The following is a 17,045-nucleotide window of genomic DNA, read 5'->3' as shown; positions in this document are numbered from 1 at the left end:
GAATCTAACTCTCAACCTTCGGACTAATAGGCTGCAACACTACCTATAGTGCTATAGCTTTGTCCAGGCTGATGTTGTCTGTTGAAGATCATAAACTCTTGCCTTCTGTCATGAATCAAGCCAACACTAAGATCACTCGTTCACAAACCATTTACCAATAGAGAAATTGTATGTCTCCTCGCAACCGAAAACAGTGAAAGCAGCCGATCTACAAGCTCAGAAACACGTTGCTATCTGAAAAGTTTTGAGATTGTAGATCGGCTATTTTCAGAATGAAGTATGTCATACATTGAAAAAACGTACTCTCAAATAAGCATTTAGGTTATCTTTACCATTTGCACATGTATTGATTGATACAGTCATGTTGTTTGCAATTCAACTTAAATGAAGTCTGCATCAAGTGAGTCTTGAACTGGCGACCTTAAGATTGTGAGGCACTTATTTAAGGGAGACGCCATTGGACCAACAAACAAGGAACTGTGAAAAAGGAGATCACACTGATGATACAGTTTCACGCAAATAGCTGAAAAATCCTGGGTTTAAGTGTTTTTCAAACAGTTCAAAATTGCGGACAATCTAAGGGCGGAGCTTACTGGTCAAAGCGATAGATGTGTTCCTCATGAGTCAAGGCACAAGTGTAAGCAAGTTTCACGACTTTCGGCTAAACGAGGCATGACTTTTGCCTGTTTAAAGTTAGCATTTTCAAAAAATTGCTATAGCGCCCCCCTTTGGCCAATTGGAGTAAGATTGGTTTCAGTGATATTTGGAATGACCCTCAACCTTTCTGCAACGTTTCAAAGAAATGTGAGTCTGCATGTGTGTGTTAGGGGCAGATGAATAATTTTCATAAAACTGCAATAGTTAAAATCTATCTCCTCCTGGGATTTTTGAGTAATCTGCACAAAAACTTTGGACTACACATGAACTTTGGACCTATGCCGACTCAACGATGCAGCGGATTTTCCATAAATGAAAAAATGCAGAAGTTAGGAGCCAATGACTGTTTTTCATATAATTCAATATGGTGGGAGATCTAAAGGTCAGAGGTCAAAAGTCAAACCACGAAAGTTGTCGGGCATGAAGAGATGCATGTGTGTATCGAAGTTTCATGGCTGTAGGTCAAACAGGGCATGAGTTGTACCTGTTCAAAGTTGGCATTTTCAATTGAGTGCTATAGCGCCACCTTTGGACGAAAGATTGTGAGATTTATTTTTTGATAGTTTTTCATGACCATCTACCATATGGCCGAGTTTCGTAAAAAGCGTATGCACGGTTCAGCCAGAACTGCGAAAAGTGGCAGAAGCGACAGAATAAAGCGAAGAATAAGACAGGTACAGAGCTGAGAGCTCTGTCCCTGTAAATATTAACCACTTAAACCCTATATATATATACTTAGTCGACCAGAGTCCCCCAGGGCTCTGTAATAGGCCCCCTGTTTTTTTTTACTTTACAATAAATATCTTTGCCGAAAATAGCAAGACCACAACATGCCGCGTTGTGACACGTTGTGAGCTTGTAGATCGACTATCTTTGCAGAATGCTTTCCCCAGAAACGGGACGCTAGGGCTCATATGGCTAAAGATGGGGGGAGTTGACCGGTGCCATGGCATTGGTCCGACGGCTTTTTATTCCGCAGCACCGTTGGTCCGACTGCGCACCATTATTCCTAAGACTGAACCCTAACCCACACTAACCTAAAACGTTTCAGACTATTGGGGTTTTGGAATAATGGGCCAAATAGGCAGGCCCCAGTGGGGGGGAAAAACAACACTACTGGGTGGACGTCACCGCCTCAGTGTAACATTACAAGTTTCTGATGCTCTGAGGGGTACAAAGCGACGGCCCACACTAGCGTTACATTAGTGCATGTCGCTCTGTATCCACCCCACCCCCCAGCTGCTACGGGGAGACTCTTTGAAAACAAAGAGGCCTGTGATGGACCACCTGCTCAGAGAGGATTGTGGGTATGAGCTACTGTACACTAAACAGCTGAACCAGAAGCAGCATGATGAGCGGTCCCTCGTGGGAGATGGGGGGGGGGGATGCTCCGTGGAAATGACCCGAGTGACCGTGCTGTATCTCCAGAGCGGCGGACGTTGGTCAAAGTGTGCGCCGCGGCGCGGCCCATAAATACTCCACGCTACATTAGACGCCAAAGCCTTTCCACATGTTGTTTGCAGAAGGCCTCGGTGGTGCTTAAACTCCCAATCCCCATCTGGCCTCTTTGCAGGTCATGCTCGAGCAGGACGTTCGTTTTGCGAACGTTTCCCTGACATGAACCTCCTTTCCGCCCTCTTCGCCCCGTAGAAGAGTGTGTTGGCGAGCCTCTCTCTCCGGGTCTTGCGGTTTATATAACCGACCTACCACCACGTCCATGCGCGTCTGTCATGACGGCGGGTCAGTGTTGCTATAAAAACCACTGGACTGTAGCAAAGACTTTGCCCCGACCACTGAATGTATAGCCACCTTTTTAAAAGCCAAGCTCATCCATTCAGAACCTGCCTACCTCAGAGGACACTCATCACAAAGCAGGGTAGTGTTTAAAGTTTCCCTACACACACATCTTGAAGTATGTAAAAAATCATCTGCTGTCATTGATATTTTGTATAATTTGTATGTTTTGTATAATAAACAAACCCCCATTGAGAAATTCTGGATCTATGAATATTCAAATATCAATGGCCCGCCCTTCTCTGCTGATCAAAGCACAGTGGTTTCAAGTTTCAGCAAGTGGCCAATTTGCATGTCTAGACCGTGATAGGTTCGTGGCATTGCTGACATCATTGCTGGCTCAGATTTTAAGGAAGTGACAGAGAAGCTCCGTCTCCAGTGGAAGAATGTGAAACAGAGGCTCTGGTGTCAAAGTCCTGCACATATAACTGTGTTTATAGTCAAAGTCATGCCTTCAACCGGAGTTAAATGTAGAATATACACCTTTTTGAGTGGAGGCAGACTTTATCCACTTAAACCTTATATACATCATTGACCGGAGTCTCCCAGGGATCTATACTAGGCCTTCTTGTTTCCCTCTACACCAAATCCTTATGGTGAAAATAGGCGATCTACAAGTTCAAAATGGTGTAAGCTTGTAGATCGGCTATTTTTAACCGGATGTTTTTAACCCAAAATAAGGTTGCTGGGGTTCATGTTGTTAAGACTTTTATCTTTGTTCTGTACCAACCTGCATGGCCTGTGAACCCCTCACAACCTATTTTTGTATGTATTCTTTCCTTTATATGAATATCTAGTAAAAGAATGTTAACAGATTTTCTATCTGCAGTGGTGGACAGTAATGAAGTACATTTACTTGAGTACAGTACTTAAGTAACATTTTTGAGTATCTGTATCTGTACGTATGGAAAAATCACAACAGCAATGCATTGATATTAAAAATGTACTTTGTACTTTTAATTTGTACTTTTGATATACTTAAGTATTTCTAAAAGCATGCCGTTTTGAAAAAACTTTAACTCAAGTACACATTTGAAAGAACAACTTTCACTCTCACTATTTTGTTTCTTTTGGGTGTCCAAAACTGTACATTTTCAGGATTCAAATTCAAAAACAGCAAAAGTAACAGATCTGCAAGCTCAAAGCGCGTCGCTTCGGGACACAACACAAAAAGTTAGTATATGGAGATAAGAGTTTTATGCCTGACAGCAACGATTTGACAAAGAGTATACATTGGACTGAAGTACTGAGGTTGAGTACTCTGTCTACCACTGTCTGCCTGCCATAAAGATAATACATTTCAACTTGGCTCGTGTTAAATCAGGAGGAACACAAATTGAGTCTAACTGCTGGACTGGGGATGGGATAATTTATAACAGCGGATTAAGCGTGGATTCACTGTAAAGCAATAATTCCTGCTCGTGCACCCATGGGGCTCGGTTCAGGAGAGAGGCCCCTTCCTGCTGCCCCCATCCCAAGGCCAGTCAGCTGTGGCTGGGATCTGTGATGTTATTCAGGTAGGGAGGCCCAGGCCAGTGGTGGAAGAAGTAGGCTACTCCAGATGTTTTACTTAAATAAAAGTAGCAATACAGTACCACCATTTTGTCGCTGTAAAGGGGAAACCTCTTATCTCCATATTTGAACCTTTTGTTTTTTTGTCGTAAATTAACGCCCTACATGATCATAGCAGCTCTACATGCTGGCCTTGAGCTTGTCGGTCTGCTACTATTGCAATTTTTTAATTTGAATCTTGAAAGGTTTTGGACATACTGTATGAGGTTTCCAACCGACAGAGACGAGTTAAACATACTCTGTTATAAAAATGGGGCTTAAGTGGATAATGTATGTTTTGTATTGTAAAGATGAGAGAAGTAAAGATGTAAAATAATTGCAGTGGAGTAAAAAAGTACAATATTTACCTCTGAGATGTAGTGGAATAAAAGCATATAAAGTATTGAAACATGTAAATACTCAAGTAAAGTAAAAGTAGAGAGAGAGAGAGAGAGAGATCAACCAGGTGCTAACTTGCCCTGATGAAGATCAGTTCTGGTTCGAAACATGGTTGTTGGCCTTTAACATTTTGTAGTCATGATTAAAGTAGTTTGATTTTACGCCCTCTCTCCTCCGTTTTTTTTTTTTAGTGCTCGGATCTTTCCTATTTTTTAAGTAAAAGTACTCAAAAAGTGCAGTCCTTGAGTAAATGTATTTAGTTGCTTTCCCCCACTGGGGAGGCCCTACAGGGAGCACTCAGGCCAGGAGCAGGCCTCTCCATGTTGGAGCTCTGTCTGCTGGCTCTGAGATGAGGCAGGAGCCAGGGAGGAAAGGGAAACGCTGTTTTATAGTCGTTGTGATTTAGAATCCTCTGTCACGATCCTAAAAGATCCCCTCTATCAAAAGGTGGTGATTCCATTCAGTTGAATTACTCTTCTGTAAGCAAACCGCGAGCTGGGAGAACAAGATGACACCAAGGCAGCGTCGCGCAAAAATGTTCAGAAGTTTATTAAGCACATACAGAGAGTATTATCGTCTCTGTCGGGTTGAAACCTCATGTCCAGGATTCAAGATCAAAAGCAGAAAAAGTATCAGATCGACAAGCTCGAAACGCGTCGCTCCGCGTTTTGCGCTTGTAGATCTGATACTTTTGATGCTTTTGTGTGACACTGTAGTATGATCAAGTAGGGCGTTGGTTTACGAAAAAACACAAGTTAGAATATGGAGATAAGAGGATTCTGACCGACAGCAACGAATTATACATTTGATTAGTGACCGGAGGACGTGTATCATGACTTATACAGACATCGGTGAGACAGGTCGGGATCAGCCTACAGGAACTACAGTCCTTCCAATGCCACATTTGTCTCATGTCATGCCGGTCCTAGACCACTGATGTTTTGACTGATATTTTGTTGAGTTTTTTAAGTGCAAAATCGTGCTTTTCTATCTGAGAAGATTGAACTTGAATAAGCAAACGCAAAAAAAAAGCAGATCTACAAGCTCACTATGCGTGGCATCACAACGCGTTGTGAATGAGTGGTTAAAAATTGTAACACGTCAGCTGCATAAGCAATTTTGCTTGTCATCAAAAAAGTCAAATAATGACGGATATATGGGACAAATACAGTACATATCAGTCTGGCTGTAACAGGAACAGACACGTGTTACAAACTGGACATCCAATTATGTGATCAGGAGAAAAAGTACTTGCGCAAACACATTACACTACAGTATGATTACACTGCTTAAGTGTGATTAAGTATAGTAATTCAAAGATTATGCAAAAAAGGATTATATACACCACAGACAGTAAATACTAATGGACAGTGGTGTCCCACCATTAGTTTGTGGAGTCGAAGCCCTGAGTTCAGCAAAGTGACCGTCGCCATCATTGACCTCTACAGCCAGGAGTGACCATATTTGGATGAGAGCTACGGGGTGGAGAAGGGGAACGGAACTTCTACGCCCCTGTCTTTTGTCGTTGTATTTCTTTCTTTAAAACCTTGAAGAAAAATGAGTTTTCATTGTGATAAATAGGAACTTAAAGTATACTGTACTGCGAACACAATCAACTTATTGATCATTAAAATAAACATGCTCTGAAAATGCATGCGGCTGACCCATCTGACCACTTATCCATGCTAGTCTCAGGTTAAAGTAATACAATGCAGGTTCACAAATAACGATTTTTAGCAGCCTCTGCTGGTCATTACCGTCACTGCAGGCCGTTTGTTTATTCCTCCGTTACCCAGAATACCCGGAAGACGGAAGCGTTTCAAAAAGCGTTCTTTTAATTGTTTTATACTATCTGTGGATCGTTTCTCTTAGCCAGTGGAGCTTTAGTTACCATGTGTTTTCTTTTTCTGTTGTTTTTAGATCTTCAAATCCTACAATCTCTTAAAAACAGCGTGAGATTCCCTTTTGTTATTAGCGCGGTAGTTCCTGGCCAAACAGGAAACCGGTGCGGTAGTTCCTGGCCAAACAGGAAACCGGTCCATTTCCGTTTCCGTTTTCCGGCCGGGTGACGTCATTTTCGCGGGAAAGGCTCACCGAGCCACCTTTTCAATAGAAATTCTAATAGAAAAGGCATTCGGGGGTGAAATTCATGGAGTGGGTGTTGTGAAACATTTGCCACTCACAAAAGTTACCTAGTATTACTTTAAGTGTAGGCAATAGGCATGGGTCTAATTAATTGCATTTAGTTGAGGTTAAGCACTATGGTTAAAGGACCCCTTCACCCATTTTCAACCTATCTTCATATAATTGGTCCTCGCTAATGCTCATTATAATATGGTGCCATTTTCTTCTACTCAGTCTGTGTCTTAGAGGAGGGCTGTGGACAGTTCAGAAAATGCGCCTACCAGTGACATCATCGGTAGGCAGGTTTGGTCATTTCAAACAAGATTTCACGTTTTTTATGTAATTTTTTATCAATGCGAGAACAATGGCTTCTATTTCAGCATGCTAGATAGGTTGAAAATGGGTGAAGGGGTCCTTTCACCCATTAAAACCGGGAAAGCCTCATTTTTTATTTCAGCGTTGCTATTCAAAAATAGCAGATCTACAAGCTCACAAGCGTGTCACTTCGGCGTCAGGTCTTAATGGGTCAAGTTTATAGGGAGGGTTTTGATGCGTTTAAGGTTAGCGCAAGTTGCCCTGACGTCATCGCGTCACGTTTGTTATGTTTTTGAAATACGATGCGGTGGAGAAGTGACGACATGGCACAGAATATATGGAAGGTTGCCTAATACACATCATTCTGTCTAACCAGAGCAGCTACACAGCACAGCCACTGCACCGCCATGTCTCTCTGTGTGGTCCACGATGACACAACCGTCGGCTGAAGAAAGGGGTGCAAGCGGGGGCTCACAGCTGCACCCCGTATGATGATGCAAGATGGCGGCTGTACCGGTGTGAAACGAACGTCATTATTTGCTGAACACAGTTCTAGCAATTTAATCCCAGATACCGAGGCAGGACAAAGTCTGTCCACAACCCAAATTAAAAGGAAAAGAAAATCAGAGAATGTCATTAGAGGGTAAACGGAACCACACATTGCATTGTTTTTTTTCTTGTTGTTTTTTTTTTTTCCTGCATAGAGATTGAATCATCTGCTGTTGAGCGTCAGTAACAAGTTCCATCCAGTACAGGTGGTCTGCCCGAAATGAGCGCTTACCTCCGCTCTGAACAATGCCAATAGTAATGACTGATCTAATCACAGGGCACACGCAAAGAACCCACCTGGTTTGTAATGCTTTCCACTCGTACAAGAAAGGCAAGGCCGTTGCCAAGCATTCGCGCGCGCGCGCACACACACACACACACACACACACACACACACACACACACACACACACACACACACACACACACACACACACACACACACACACACACACACACACACACCACCGTACCGCAGCCTGGGAGGGTGGCACATGTCGGGGTGGCCCGCCCCGACCCAGACAGAGGCAGTAATAATGTGTTCCCCAGATCCATCCACAGCTCTATTCTGAGCTATCTGGGTCTGATTCTGCCCCTCTCATCTGCTGCCAAGAAAACGGGAACATTGTTCAGACTGATGGGCCCGGGCCTGGCCCGGCCCGGCCCGGACGGATCTGCTCAACGGCAACACCTGAAAGCTTTTACAGGACTATAAGAGGGTCCAGATAAGATGCAACCTTTAAATTCCATTGCACCTCCTCCGCCCCCTCTCAACCTTTCCCTCCCTCCAACTACACACGCTACTCTCCTCCAACACCATTCAAAACATTTTGTTTTTCAACCACTCACATTTTCCAGTTACCCCCCCCCCCCCCCCCCCCGCCCGATTAGTTGCAGACAACCAGGCTCAGCAGACAAACAGACAGACAGACAGACAGGCAAAAAAATCTGACAGACAGGCAGGCAGACAGACATACAGGCAGAAGATCAGACAGACAGACAGGCAGGCAGGCAGGCGACAGATGTGGCCGGTCCTTGTGTCCAGGATTCCACCCTGACAACCATCTCTAAAAAAGAGACGTGCGTCACCAGTAAGGAATGTGGTCAACCGTCCCAACAGGCACACTGATCCCATTAATTACCAATCACACGTTTTGATGTCCTTTTCGTGACACTACAGTACCATGGGCTGTGACTTGTTCTTCGCCTCTACAGTAGCCTATTACTGTACTTCACAAACATCAGCCACACATAACTGCTGCTGCTTTGTCGGTAGGGGATGAAACGGCTAAATAATTAAGTTTGTCCTCTTTGAATCTAGTATGTAGCTTGCTTTATTTAGCCGGGACAGTGTGGAGACACAGGAAGCTGTGGGCAGGGAAGACTTGACGCAACGCTGCTGTCCAGCTGGAATCCAACGCATGTTGGAAGTTTTGTGGTCAGCCTGCATGCACTATTGACTGAGTTTCAGTGTTGAACGAGACTTTCACAATTTTGTAATCTATTATGTATTATCTTTAGCTTTTGTGTTATAACAAAAGGAGAGACCGAGAGAGAGAGAGCAAGAGAGAGAGAGAGGCCACCAGACATGATTAGTCAAGCAGTAGGCCCACAGGAAAGCACGGGTTCAAGAGGAAACTGCAAGATTGTGCAGCGTTTACCCCTCAAGGTTTCTCCCTGACACATCTTTGAACTGGCTCCCACCAAATCCAACCCTGCCCTCAGAAACCATGTTGTTTTATATTGGACTTTTATTACATCTGTCTGTCTTCCAGGCAGTCTTCTAAATATAGTCCTCCTTCAAACCCCCCTCCCCCCCGAGAAAAAAAAAGCTGAATGCTAACTAAGTCCTTGCTAATTAGAGCCTTCTCGTCAGTCTGAGGCTGCCTCTAGTAAGAGAGGAGTTTATGGGCCAGTCGCAGGCCTTGTAGCGCTCAGCGGCGCTCCGGCATCCAGCGGCCACACATCCAGCCAGCGGCTCTGCATGGGAAACAACAACACTGCTGCACGGTACCACTAATGATGTGCAGCGTTTCATTATCGTTTGTCTCCTCCTAAATCTTAGTTGAGTGGAAACAGTGATTAGAGCCCCGACCGATGCCAGGTTTTTGGGTTTGATCCCGATTTCGGAGAGAGTCCTACACCATCGGTCACCGATGTTTTGACTGACATTTTTGTCAAACGCTGCAGCGTTTTCTAATCGATTTCAAAACCTTAGGTTTGATAAAAAAAACTATTTTTGAGAGTATTTCATTTAGGCATATAGGCAAAAAATACAAATAATAATAATATATAAATTACTTTTTGATAGATACAAAATAAACACAAACTGATCTTTATAAAACATTTTAACCACTTCGGCTTTACTCAAAGAATTTGAAAACGTGTTGAAAAATGTAATGACACTCCCAAAACAGTTGAATAAGTTGAATAATGGCCGATATATCGGTCTGGCAAGAACAGCGATGCTCTTCTAGTGTTTGTGTTGTGTTTGGTGGGCATTTTGCGAATTATTTTCTCGAGGCCGATGTACATAAATAGACAAGTCATAGATAAGTCATAGCTACTGCTGGGAATTTTTACCTGTGACTTTTCCATTATCAGGACAATAGCTCTAGCCAGTATTTAAGAATGTGGAAATAATATCCACTAGGCTACTGCATTATGTAAAAGAACACATGCATGCTTAAATATCTGTGCAGGCTACACTACTTCAAACCCTGCAAACAGGCTGACAGACGACAACATACTGTCCATCCAATCACAGGAAGCATGTGTAACTACCTGGATTTGAACCTGGGTCTCCGGCAAGGGAAGTGCTGCTCAGCCAAAAGGGAGTACCCCTTGTCAAGGGAGAAAACAAGCTTCTAGGCTTCTGGCTGGGCTACCATGCTACCAGTGGTGAACAGTAACATAGTGCACTTGCTTAGAATACTTAAAGTGTGGTGGAAAGATGCTATTGTCTTGCAACAAAAACAAAAAATCTCCTTGAATTCAAGTCTCCATGGGGTGTGTAATCAACAGGAAAACAATCAATTTGGGGGTGAACTATCCCTTTAAGCAGGGACGTGCACAGATAGACTCTATGTGGTGCTAGAGCACCTGCCCTTTGCCCTCTTGACCAGAAGTGCCCTTTTGAAAAAAAGTTTTTTTTTTTCCAGTTTACAGCAGGGGTCTTCAACAGGGGGTCCGGGACCCCTAGGGGGTCTTTAGAGTTACTACAGGGGGTCCGCCAATTCTTTGTGATATGATTTTTCTTTTTACCATAACCACTCGAAACCTAGCAGAACTTTAGCCAAAAATAGCCCACAACGCCTCGCGCTGCGAGGCGTTGTGGGCTTGTAGATCGGCTATTTTTGGCTAAGAGGTATAGGTGTAGAGGGAAAAAAGAGCAGACCAAGTCAACAAAAAAAGTATAATTTACTTGAGCACCTGCCACTCAAAATGTCTGTGCACGCCACTGCCTTTAAGTACTGTTTTCCCCTTGTACTTGAGTAGGCCTATTTGTTTTTGTTTTGGAAATGTACGAAACTCCACAAATCCACTATTTCTAGGAAGGCTGTCAAGTAACATGTAACTTCTGAATTTGATGGGTAACCATAGTATGTGTAACAACACACCATGTCCGCAAACTAAACTACTAATTTTGGAGTGAGTTTCCTTGCTGAGCCAGGACCTGTACATGGATTGGGATGCCAGAAAAAAAAGGAAGAAAAACAGGCAGAGGCTTTGGACCCAAATAAAAATCTAGGGTAATGGCTAGCATTTTTCATTCAGCTCAAAGTTACAGCTAACATTATTGTTTAAATAAAAAATATATAAATGTCCTTTTTGTTTGATTCGATTGCATTTCTGTGCTGAAGTTTTTATAAGCTTTTACAATAGCATAGGTTCCGCAAGCAAGTCATTCATTATGGCAGGATTCTGAACTGTCCACAGCCCTCCTGTGAGACTAGGACAGAGCATACACAAAATGTTATCATATTGTAATGAGCATTAGTGACCAATTCTAAAAGTTAGGTTGAGAATGGTTGAAGTGGTCCTTTAAGTATTTCAGAGCAATTGCTCTAGAACTTTTAGACTGAGCAACTTTCACTTGTAGTGGAGCAATATTTGACCAGGAGTATCTATATACTTTGACTCAAGTGCTGGGGTTGAGTCATTTGTCCACCACTGCCTGCTACAGTTTTCTGCTAGATTTGAAAGTGTGTTAATTTCACACTGGCTGCACTTCTCTGATGGCGACCAATAAATAACTTCAATGTGTTTGTGCACTGGCTGCATTCCACTCATTACAGAGTGGAACTGATGGCATTTCTGAAAAGGCTATCATTTCCAGCGGAATCAATAATTGATGAAGTGGAGGCATCATTCTGACACCCTACCCCTCTCCCTCTCAGGTCAAGCCATTAGACCGACCATGAGTGAAGAAGAAACTGGGCCAACAGCAGGACACTGGGGAGGTGGAAGCGTTGATGAATAATTTAAAGCGAATCCAGGGTTGATTGGAAAACATAATGAGCCGCCAGCGTGTGCCTGCCTCCCTCACTCGCTGAACGCATCTCCAACGTGGCGGAGTGGAGCCTGCTTTGTACCAGCGTGGTCTGCTTCAAGTCAAGCTATCTGCCTTGAGATTTCCAGCAGTGCAACAGCCGGAAGGTTTGTCGAAACGATGTTGACTCCTCGTTGCTTCCTCCTCTGCGCTGCGCTGGCCGTTCCTCTGCAAGGTAAGGGCTTTACTGCACGTTAACTGACTAACGGAGAAACATTCTAAACAGAGGTCGGGGAGAGGATTCAAGTTTTGTGTTCTTCACAAACTACTTTTTTAGTATGCAGTCAAAACGCTGAGCATGGAAAAGCAAGTCATAAAAATGTACTGCATCAAACAGGTCATGGGGAGATAAACAATGAGTGTGTTTAATTATCCCATAGGCCTATTTCTCATCTTCAAGAACTGGCTTAGTCACCACCAACCCTAGTAAATTGGGAGGCCTGGAAGAGGTTTCGTGAAGACTCTTAATATTTAACATCTGACACCAGACAAACACATAGGACAGCTCAGTCATCCTTGAGCTTGCTGAGGCAAACATACAGAGAATTAACGACCTAACGATCTACTGGGGCGGTCTTGTTGTTCCATACCAGGTCTGGGGATATTGGAGGAGACGGAAGAGGTGGAATATATTCGCTATGAGGCCAAAATGACCGTCGGTGGCTCGGTCACCCTGGACTGCGGCTCCACCGTGCCGTCCATCTTCATCTGGGCACACGCGAAGCCAGGGAGCGATAAGAACATAGCAGTGGCGTACAACTACGGCCAGGGCCCCAAGCTCCAGGCTGAATCCGAGGACCTCGGCCAGATGACGGTGGTCACAAACACCTCCTCCCTCCTCATCGAAGAGGTCCGCCCGGCCGCCCAGGGCACGTACACCTGCCAGGCCTTGTATGACATGGACGACGGGGCGAAGATCATCTTTTATTTCACCCAGCTGAGGCTGGAGGAGGAGTAATTATAGATGGTCTTCTTGTGGTTGGATAGATCACTTTCACATTGTTTTGTGGGTTCACAGAAACTAAGGGGTTTAATGTCTGTCTGTCTGTCTTTCATGTTCAGCACTTTAAGACATATCTGAGAAACAGGCAACAAAAGAAACCCGAGACTTTACATAAACACTTTGAGAAATAAATAAAAAATGTTGTGAAATGTGTTGTGTTTTTGATTACCGGCACTACGTGGGTGCGTCTGAAAAAAGTCTTTGATATTCGGTTCAAGACTCTTGAACTCAAGATTTATTTTTAACACTAGGCTTATTTCTAATAATGTCTTTGTCTTTTTGTCCCATGTGTACCAGTATTTCACTCTGCTAAGTTATTTTTTGCCTTGGATATCATGACTATGATTTTCACAAAATGACAGGCTTTGTGCCCTGTTGTGGCGGACGATATCCGGGGCATTTTGAAACATCTCAGAATTGTAGACAGCAAATTGCCAGCGGCCGCAAGCTCTCATTCCTGAATCAGAATCCTAAAGAACACTTTGGGTTCCTTCAAAATGACAAGTGCTTTAGACAGAAAGCCTTTCCCATGAAACCATGTTCTCTTAAGTAATCCATCCATGTATAAATGGATCATTATTTTTGTCAGGGCAGACAGATTACTCAGAGTGGCGGCTTGGAGGATAAAACCTAATGCCCAAACAATTCATCATACAGTAGTAAGTGTAGTTTACAGATGTGACACCTTAATATTATTATATATATATATATATATATTTTATATTTATTGTATAGTTAAAGCTCCATTAGTAGCCACAATGCTGAGCAGTCTTCTGTGTCTCTGAAACGCCAGCAAATTAGTGCTGAAAAGTTTACTCCTGAACATAAAAACTTCAACCCTCACTTCCTGGTTTGTAGCCACTACCCTTGGTGGCCGTGAAATTGTGCTTGTTCACCGTGTTGACGGCAAAATAGCGATCTTGACCTCAGAAATCGTCAGTTAGGTTGATGTCTAGGGTAATGGCGGCCATAGGAAACGCATCATGCTAATTGTAGGAACACAGTGAAGGATGGAAATGGACAGAGAGGGGACACTTCTCTGTCAAAATAGATTCTAGTGTTATAGTTTCTTTAGACTACGATAATCAACTCAAATGCACATTTAAAGTGCAAGAGTGGCCCTTTAACTGGTTCAGAGGCAATGGTCTTAACTTTTCAACAACAAAACCACCAAAAAATAAAAACAAGTCTGCTCATAAGGCCTTCTTAACGAAACACTTGGTAGATATTTAACCCAAGTCCCATGGTGTCATGTGAGATCATAAATGATATATAGTGTGGCAAAAATTATATCATCTCCTCTCATCAGAACAACGGGACTTATGTTCAAAATCGGCAAAGTGTTCCTTTAAAGACGTGAACCCTCGCGTCCCTATCAAAATAAATGAGCCGATCTACAAGCTCACAAGTCATCTTAGATCAGCTCGATGAGATTTAGTGTTGAAGGATAAAAGGAGGGGATCAAGTAAAGACCCCTGGGGGACCACGGTAGTTATGGTTAACAAGACCCATTGTTTCCACTCAACAGGTAGAATGCATGATGTTACTATGCGAGTCTATTAACCACTTCACAGCATCCATGTTTTTGGGGGGAACATTAGCCAAAAATAGCAGGTCTACAAGGTCACATCGCCTATTTTTTAGGAAGAGGTTTGTTGTAGACTTAAAAATCACACCCAGTGTGAAGTGGGCGGTGTGGTCACAGTGGTCATCACAGAGATGGAAGTGATTCACTTAAAAAAAAACATAAAAGTGTTTTTTCAAGTCCATACTGCTATTCATATGGCTGCACATGTGTCATGTGTTTCGCTAGCCAATCACAGTCCTGAATTTGCAAAGTCAGCCAATCACATTACAGCTAGTGGTGATGACACTAGCTGTAATGTGATTGGCTGACTTTACAAAAGTATAGATTTGCATTGACTGTGGAAGGGTTAGCGTTGTAGACTATTGGCCAATCACGGTGCAGGATTGGTCAGTGTCCAAACCTCACTTATAGGGGGCGGTTACACCGCCCCAAAAAGGTCAGTTCAGGTCAGTTTTTTTCAAAGAATAGAGGCCTCAAGTGGTTAGATGGATCAGATAGGCCCTCTGTACAGTGAAGCGTTATGTGTGTGTGTGTGTGTGTGTGTGTGTGTGTGTGTGTGTGTGTGTGTGTGTGTGTGTGTGTGTGTGTGTGTGCGTGTGAGATGTGGGAACTTTCCCTACCTCTCTCTAGATGTTAGAACTTGCCTGCCCTGCAGATGCACACAGCTGTCCTCAGAGAGCCATACACATTAATTGTTGTATATCGTCTATGACCTCACCCCCCTTTCAAGGGACGCTGCTCCGAGAAGGCTGGAGTTCATCCAACCACAACATGCTTCACTTGCGGTTTGTGACATCTCAAGGATAAAACCACTCGGGGGACTGACGCACACACACACACACACACACACACACACACACACTGATTCATAAGAATCACATTCATTCAGGGACATGCTGGGGGGGTTCAGACAGAGGAAGAATGGCGGGGTGGAGGAGGGGAGGAGAGAGAGGGGTCCGGCGTTAACAGGTCGGCTCCGCAGCGAGGGGGCAGGAATTCCGCCGCGGACAATGAGCGCGCTTGTTCACCCGGGAGCTCCTTAATGAAGGGGGCGTGGCCGCGCGGGGGTGAAGGGCGCAGGGCCGCGGCTGTAGGGGACAGTGGCGACTGACGGACGCGGGAGATGGATGAAGCGTTTTAGAGACGGCCCTGGCTTCTCTTATCTCCTGCTAATCAGCCCCCGGCCCGCGTCTGTCAGCGTGTCCTCTCTAAAAAAAAACGCCACAAAACACCATCCCACCCCGCCCAAAAGAAACCTCCAGGACCGTTCCTCTTTCATTCCCAGCTTCATTTCCTACCCATTGTTCTCCATCCCATGCTGCATCAGGCCACAAAGGACTGAGCTCTCCGAGTCATTACTGAACGCCGAGTGGGAACACAGACGAATCTGTTCGAGGCTGACCGAGCTGGGAAGCCGAGAGAGGCGGCTACCTTTTCCCTGGGATTGGCCTGTGAGAGAGTTTGAGAGAATCAAGGGTAGTTTCCCGAGCTCCGGCCCCCGAGACGCTTTAGTGCTCAAATATACAACCTTCGGCAGACAGGCCCGGAGCAGGTCCACTATACCAGAAAGCAACAAGGGCCAATATCCTATGGGGGCAAGGGGGCGGCGGCGCTGGCAGCCGGCCGTAACAGTGAAGTGCTCTCTATCACTAAAAATAACAGACGGTACGGGCCTTGCGCCTGTGGCACGCCTGGTGGCGAAGGCGGACGGGACCTGGGTGCCAGGAATATCCTGCGCACCAATCGGGGTGATGGAGGGGGGGGGGGGGGGGGGGGTGGTAGAGATGCCAGCAGCAGGACGTGCCAGGGCCCGGGGAAACGGCGGCCAACACTGGGCGCCCAGGCAGGCAGACAGGCACCGCGCGTCACGCCGCTGCACCGCAGACATCCCCCGCTGAAGCGCGGCCAGCCCTGTCATCTGCCCACTGCAATCCTATCAGCTTTAAATCAACCACGCCCCACCCAGCTTATTTTAAAAGCAACGCAGGGCTTAAAATATGACACGAGGAAAACTGAAGGGTTGTTGCACAGCATGTTAGGAGAAAGTCTCAGGGAATATAATATTGTATTGTCGCTGACGTTCAGAAACCTTGTACTTCAAAGGAAATGGAAATCTACTTATTTAGTCAGAAGCTCTTGTCAATACATTTCAGTGACCAGGGGCGTGCACAGACATTTTGAGGGGCAGGTGCTCAAGTAAATTATACTTTTTTTTGTTTACTTGGTCTGCTCTTTTTTCCCTCTACACCTATACCTCTTTGCCAAAAATAGCCGATCTACAAGCCCACAACGGCGTTGTGAGCTTGTAGATCTGCTATTTTTGGCTAAAGTTCTCCTCAGAAAAGGGATGCTAGGTTTCGAGTGGTTATGGTAAAAAGAAAAATCATATCACATAAAGATTTGGCGGACCCCCTGTAGTAACTCTGAGGACCCCCTAGGGGTCCCGGACCCCCTGTTGAAGACCCCTGCCGTAAACTGAGAAAAAAAAAAACTTTTTTTTCCTCCTTTTTTTC

The sequence above is a fragment of the Gymnoscopelus microlampas genome (assembly GCF_963454915.1).
Source record: "Gymnoscopelus microlampas genome assembly, chromosome: 8".
Taxonomy (NCBI): domain Eukaryota; kingdom Metazoa; phylum Chordata; class Actinopteri; order Myctophiformes; family Myctophidae; genus Gymnoscopelus; species Gymnoscopelus microlampas.
The sequence above is the reverse complement of the archived record's forward strand: the minus strand, read 5'-3'. Positions refer to the sequence as shown.